General features: G+C 42.0%; 1 non-coding gene across 1 annotated transcript; it reads right to left on the bottom strand.

The window, feature by feature from the left end:
* Positions 1–6,985: 6,985 nt before the first annotated feature.
* On the bottom strand, positions 6,986–7,092 carry LOC117797609. The gene has a single exon (XR_004622608.1). It is a non-coding gene; the product is annotated as a U6 spliceosomal RNA (small nuclear RNA).
* Between the last annotated feature and the right edge of the window lie 259 nt (positions 7,093–7,351).

Here is a 7,351-nt window from a genome sequence, read left to right on the forward strand (position 1 = left end):
TATCAAAAGTCCAACGGCATTTTTCACAGAAGTAGAAAGAAAAGTCCTAAAATTTGTATGGAGTCACAAAAGGCCCTGAATAGCCAAAGCAGTCCTGAGAAAGAGCAAAGTGGGAGGCATCACACATCCTGATTTCAAACTATACTACAAGGCTATAGTAAACAAAACAATATGGTAATGGCATGGAAGTAGACACACCAAAAAATGAAACGGAATCAAGAGCCCAGAAATAAACCTCTGTATGTGCAGTCAACTAATATTTGACAAGGGGGCCAAGAATACTCAATGAGAAAATGATAATCTTTTCAAAAAATGGTGCTGTGAAAACTGGATTATCACATGCTGAGGAATGAAATTGGCTATCTTGCACCATTCACAAAAATGAACTCAAAATGGATTCAAGATTAAATGTAAGACTTGACACCATAAAACTCCTAGAAGAAAATATAGGGGAAAAGTTCGTTGATGTTGGTTTTGGCAGTAATTTCCTGGATATGACAGCGACAAAAACAAAAATTAATAAGTGGGGCTACATCACACTAAAAAGCTTCTGCACAGCAAGAGAAATAATCAACTAAATGAAAAGGCAACCTAAAGAATAGGAGAAAATACTTGCAAATCATATATCTGACAAGGGGTGAATATCCAAAATATATAAAGAACTTATACAACTCAATAGCAAAAAATAAACAAATAAATAATAACCCAATTTTTAAAAATAGGCAGAGGAACTGAATAGACAGTTTTCCAAAGAAGACGTACACATGGCCAACAGGTACATGACAAGATGCTCGACATCGCTTATCATCAGGGAAATGAACATTAAAGCCACCATGAGATACCACCTCACACTAGTTAGAATAACTACCATCAAAAAGACACGAAAGAACAAGTGTTGGCAAGGCTGTGGAGAAAAGGGGACCCAAGTACTCTCTTGGTGGGAATGTAAATTGGTGCAGCCACTATGGAAAACAGTATGGAGGTTCCTCAAAAGATTAAAAATAGAACTACCCTGTGATCCAGCAATCCCATTTTTGGGTATCTATCCAAAGGAATTGAAATCTGGATCTCTTAGAGATATCTGCACTCCCATGTTCACTGCATTACTCACAAGAGCCAAGATATGGAAACAACTTAAATTTCTGGATGGATAAAGAAGATGTGGTATATATGTGTACACACACACACACACACACACGTACACACACACACACACGCACACTGGAACATTATTTACCCTGTCATTATTTCTTCTGAGAAAGAGGGGAATCCTGCGATTTGCAGCACCTTGGATGATCCTTGAAGGAATTAATGCTAAAGTCTTGAGAACCAGGAACACTGGGGGTGGAGAAGGTTGATGTCCCAGCTCAAACCAGGCAGGAAGGGCCAAATTCTTTCTTCCTCCACTTTTTTGACGAATCTAGGCCCTTAGTGGATTGGCTGATGCCCATCCAAAGAGGGAAGGGCAAACCACTTTACTGACTTGGCTGATTTCATGCAGAAACATCCTCACAGACACATATAGAAATAATGTTTAGGGGCGCCTGGGTGGCTCAGTCGTTAAGCGTCTGCCTTCGGCTCAGGGCGTGATCCCAGCGTTCTGGGATCGAGCCCCATGTCAGGCTCTTCTGCTGGGAGCCTGCTTCTTCCTCTCCCACTCCCCCTGCTTGTGTTCCCTCTCTCGCTGGCTGTCTCTCTGTCAAATAAATAAATAAAATCTTTAAAAAAAAAGAGAAAGAATGCTTAGCCAAATATCAGAGCGCCCCATGATCCAGTCAAATTGATGTATAAAATTAACCATCACACACATCCACAAACTTTTTGATTTTCCTTCCATCAGGAAGTAGGGGTTCTGTCCCCTTTCTTTGAACTGTCACGGGCTTGTGATTGACTTGTGATGGGTAGAATGAGGCAGGAGTGATACTGTGTTTCTGAAGCCGGGTCAGAAAATGCAACACAGTTTCTGCTTTGCTTCCTGGGACACTAACTTTAAGGCCCTGACTCACCGTGGAAATGGTCAGACTATCCTGAGGCCACTATGCTGTGAGGCAGCCCAGGCCACATGGAAGGGTCACATAGCAGAGTTCGTGTCCACACCCTCGCCTGAGGTGCCAGCCAAGAGCCAGCATCAACAGACAGACACGTGAACGGAGATGCCTCCCTATGATTCCAGCCCCAGCCTTTCAGTCTTCTCAGCCAAGGCCCCAGACATGGCAGAGCAGAGAAAAAGGACTCTCAGTGTGCTCTGTCTGAATTCCTGACCGGTAAAATTAGTGGGCCTAATAAAATGATCATAATAAGCCACTCAATTGTAGGGGTGATTTGTTACCAATAGTCACCAGAACACAAGGATTACAAAGCTCACTGTGGTAAGTTCTCAAAACTGTCTGTGCACACTTGCAGAATATGTTCTCCTGCATCTTTTGGCTCTGCAGGAACCTGGAAATGGCCTAGAAGAATTCTCCCTTTTGGAGAATCAAAAAGGAGAATTCCCAGATTAAAAGCATAATTATTGAGTCCATTATGTGCTTTGCTTCAAGAGGCAACTACACAACAAATGAATCCAGGTCATCCTTAAAAATCCAAGAGTGAAGATGTCTCAGAGAAGGAGGGGGGACATCGGTTGTCAACCACACATGGTTAGTTTCTGATCCTAAATACCGCGTGAAAGTTTTACAATGTAATCTAGTTGACATTAGCTTTTTGTTTCTTTTTGCATTGACTGAGCCTAAATACAGGTTGGTCCAGTTGTGTTAGTCATAAAATATATCAAGTGATCTTAGTTAAATAGCTTTAAAGCTCAGAATTTTCTCCCTGGATAAGATAAACTCCTTAAGTTAATATTTCCAGATACCCTCGAGTGAGCAGTGCATATCTGTGTTTGAGAAATCCAAATGAAGGAAGTTCTTTTATTTTAACAGCAGCTAAAGTAATTGGTATTGTTAACAAAAAGAAGTGAGGAGTTCCACATTAGGTTTTCATTCAAACGGACTTGTTGAATGGAAGGAACCGAGCACCCCATCTCCAGCAGGCCAGGATGTACCCAATGTAACAAGTGTTGCCTCTTGAAGTGTCAGAGCCAAATTTTCCTGGTGTTCAATTTGGCTACAATTGTCTGGGCTGGACTAATGAAAATTTCTACCTTATTACCCACACTGTCACCCCAGCTAGTGTAATCAGATACTTTAGGGAAATTGTTGGAGATCGCTGGCAAGAAGCACCCCTGAAGGTTTCCACCTAACCCCTGAAAAGTTTTGGGGGCCGGCCAACTCCACGCTCACATCAACTGTTTTCTTCCAAACCCTTGAAGTCATCAAGTTTTACTAAGCACGAAACTTATATGTTGCAAACCAGTTCTTTTCCTGCTTAATGCCATTGGCGATCTTCTCAAAAATACTATGACAAGTTCAGAGAAGGAAAACCTCGAAGAGGCATTCCCTATCACTTCATTTTTTTAAATGTTTTTTTATTATATTATGTTAGTCACCATACAGTACATCCCTGGTTTTTGATGTAAAGTTCGATGATTCATTAGTTGCGTATAACACCCAGTGCACCACGCAATACGTGCCCTTCTTACTACCCATCACCAGTCTATCCCGTTCCCCCTCCCTCCTGCCCTCTGAAGCCCTCAGTTTGTTTCTCAGAGTCCTTAGTCTCTCATGCTTCATTCCCCCTTCTGGTTACCCCCATTTCTTTCAATCACTGGGGGACATTTGCTGTTGAGGTCAAAGGGCTGGACACATGAAAAGAGAAACTAAGAGGCTTGAAGTGGCAGAAACTATTATCAGAGGGAAAACTAAAGCCAAGAGAGATAAGTAACCTGCCCAACTTTGAACATAAGCACCTTTAATTATGAAGATGTCTTGCTTCTCATAACAGAGCTTATGAAAAATGGGGCACAGAAAGAACAGAAAACATTTGAACACACGAGGCTATAGTTACCAAATACCACATCTGAAGAAAAACAGAGGAATCAAGTAGATCGCGAACTGATTTCTTTTCCTCTTTCAACTTCCATTTCTGCCACCTGCCCACCAAGTCTATCATGTGTCCCTTTACTCTGTGTTAACCCTCTCACTCCCTGCGTTTCCTCCATGTAGCCTACCCACTTTCTTTTAACCCACAGACCTACCTCCCTCCATACTAGTTGCTAGCAGGACTTGACAAGGTAAGGTATTTCTACAGTAGAACTGTGTAAATTGCAAAGTGCCACAAAAACAGACACATAGATCAATGGAACAGAATAGAAAACCCAGAAATGGACCCACAACTATATGGTCAACTAACCTTCGACAAGCAGGAAAGAATATCCAATGGGGAAAAAAAACCCGGTCTCTTCAACACATGGTGCTAAGCAAACTGGACAGCAACATGCAAAAGAATGAAACTGAACCACTTCTTACACCATCCACAAAAATAAATCCAAAATGATCTAAATGGGAGACAGGAATCCATCAAAATCTTAGAGGAGAACATAGGCAGTAACCTCTTTGACATCGGCCGTAGCAACTTCTTTCTAGATATGCCTCCTGAGGTAAGGGAAACAAAAGCAAAAATGAACTATTGGGACTTCATCAAGATAAAAAGCTTCTGCACAGTGAAGGAAACAACCAACAAAACTGAAAGGCAGCCTATGGAATGGGAGAAGATATTTGCAAATGGCATATCTGATAAAGGGTTAGCATCCAAAATCTATAAAGAACTTACCAACCTCAACACCCAAAAAACAAATAATCCAGTTAAAGAAATGGGCAGAAGACATGAATAGACACCTTTCCAAAGAAGACATCCAGATGGCCAACAGACACATGAAAAGATGCTCGACATCACTCATCAGGGAAACACAAATCAAAACCACGATGAGATATCAGCTCACACTTGTCAGAATGGCTAAAATTAACCACACAAGAAACAACAGGTGTTAATAAGGTTGTGGAGAAAGGGGAGCCCCCTTGCACTATTGGTGGGAATGCAAACTGGTGCAGCCACTCTGGAAAACAGTATGGAGGTTCCTCAAAAAGTTAAAAATAGAACTACTCTATGACCCAGCAATTGCACTACTAAGTATTCACCCAAAGGATACCAAAATACTCATTCAAAGGGGGGGGACATGTGCCCCAGTGTTTAGCAGCATTATCAACAATAGCCAAACTATGGAGAGAGCCCAGATGTCCGTCAACTGACAGATGGATAAAGATGTGGTATAGATATATGATGGAATAGTACTCAGCCATCCAGAAGAATGAAATCTCGCCATTTGCAATGATGTGGATATAGCTAGAGTGTATTACGCTAAGTGAAGTAAGTCGGTCTGAGAAAGACAAATACCGTATGATCCCACTCATATGTGGAATTTAAGAAAGAAAACAGAAGAACATAGGGGAATGGGGGAAAGAAAAACGGAGAGAAGGAAACAAGCCATAAGAGACTCTTAAGGATAGAGAACAAACTGAAGGTTGTTTTGGGGAGGTGGGCCGGGGATGGGGCTAGATGAGTGACGGGTATTAAAGAAGGCACATGCTGTGATGAGCACTGGGTGTTGTATGGAAGTGATGAATCACCGAATTGTATTCCAGAAACCAATACTGCATTGTATGTTAACTAACAAAATTTAAATTTAAAAAAATGTGTTTTTAAAAACTGCAAAATGCCATTTAAATGTGAAGTATTATTATTATTATTTTTTTTTACACTAACCTGATGTCAACGTCCTGTCCTACCACCCTGTTTGGCATGGCCTACAACTCCTTAAGGATCAGAAGAGATGGAACCTTATTTACCACCTTTACAATTTTTTTAAAAAATTTCATTTATTTATTCGAGAGAGACGGGGATAGTGACAGAGAGCATGAGCAGGGAAGAGAGGGAGAAGCACTGCTGAGCAGGGAGCCTGATGTGGGACTCAGTCCCAGGACCCTGGGATCATTACCTGAGCAGAAGGCAGACGGTTCACCAGCTGGGCCACCCAGGTGCCCTACCTTTACCATTTCTAAGCAGACAGCTCGGTAGTGTTAAGTATATTCACATTGCTGTACAACCAACCTCCAGAACTTTTTCATCTTGCAAAACCAAGATTCTGGGGCGCCTGGGTGGCTCAGTCGTTAAGCGTCTGCCTTCGGCTCAGGGCGTGATCCCGGAATTCTGGGATCGACCCCCGCATCAGGGTTCTCTGCGGGAAGCCTGCTTCTTCCACTCCCACTCCCCCTGCTTGTGTTCCCTCTTTCGCTGGCTGTCTCTCTCTCTCTCTGTCAAATAAATAAATAAAATCTTTAAAAAAACAAAAAACAAAAAAACCCCCAAGATTCTGTACCTGTTAAACAACAGCTTTCCATTCCTCCCCTCCCCTCAGTCCCTGGCAACTACCATTCTACTTTCTACCTCTATAAACTTGACTATTCTGGATACCTCATATATGTATAGTCATACAGTATTTGTCTTTTTACGGTCTTTGTGACTGGACTATTTCACCTGGCATGATGTCCTCAAGGTTCATCCATGTTGTAGCATGTGTCAAAATTTCCTTCCTTTTTTTTTTTTTTTTAAATAAGCTCCATGCTCAGCATGGAACTCAATGCGGGGCTTGAACTCATGGCCCTGAGATCAAGAGCTGAGCTGAAGTCAAGAGTTGGATGCTTAACCGACTGGGCCACCAAGGCACCCGGAAATTTCCTCCCTTTTTAAAGCCAAATAATATTCCACTGTATGTATATACCACATTTTGTTTATCCGTTCATCCATTGACGGATATTTGGGTTACTTACTTGTTCTTAGAGCAGATTAAAATCAGTGCCACCAGGTCACACAAAAAGAAATGACCCCCACCCTTTCTGATCTGCTCCCTACTCTCCACTGTCATCTGTGTGTCACAGACTGACCTTCCTCCTGTTTCTTCTACGCCTTCGCTCCTGGGCCTCCCCTCCCCTCTTCGTCTTGCAGACTGGGGCAACCCGAGGGCTCTGGGACTTTCGTTTTTTTGTGTGTGTTCGATATGGAACGCTTCACGAATTTGCGTGTCCTTCTTGAGCAGGGGCCATGCTAATCTTCTCTGTATTGTTCCAATTTTCTTATATGTGCTGCCGAAGTGAGCAGCCTTCATTGTATTTATTCTTTTTTAAAATACTCATGGAGATATAATTGACATATACAACATCATGTGGGCTTAAGGGGTACGACGTGTTGATCTGATGCATTTATATACTGCAGTATGATTACCACCATGTGTTAGCTAACGCCTCTATCGCCAGCACGTAATTATCATTTCTCTTCTGTGGGGAGAACAAGTGGGATCTAGTCTTTTAGCCGCTTTGAAGTTTATAATACAGTATTGTTGACTGTAATCACTGTGCTA

This window comes from Ailuropoda melanoleuca, chromosome X (assembly GCF_002007445.2).
Source record: "Ailuropoda melanoleuca isolate Jingjing chromosome X, ASM200744v2, whole genome shotgun sequence".
NCBI classification, from domain to species: domain Eukaryota; kingdom Metazoa; phylum Chordata; class Mammalia; order Carnivora; family Ursidae; genus Ailuropoda; species Ailuropoda melanoleuca.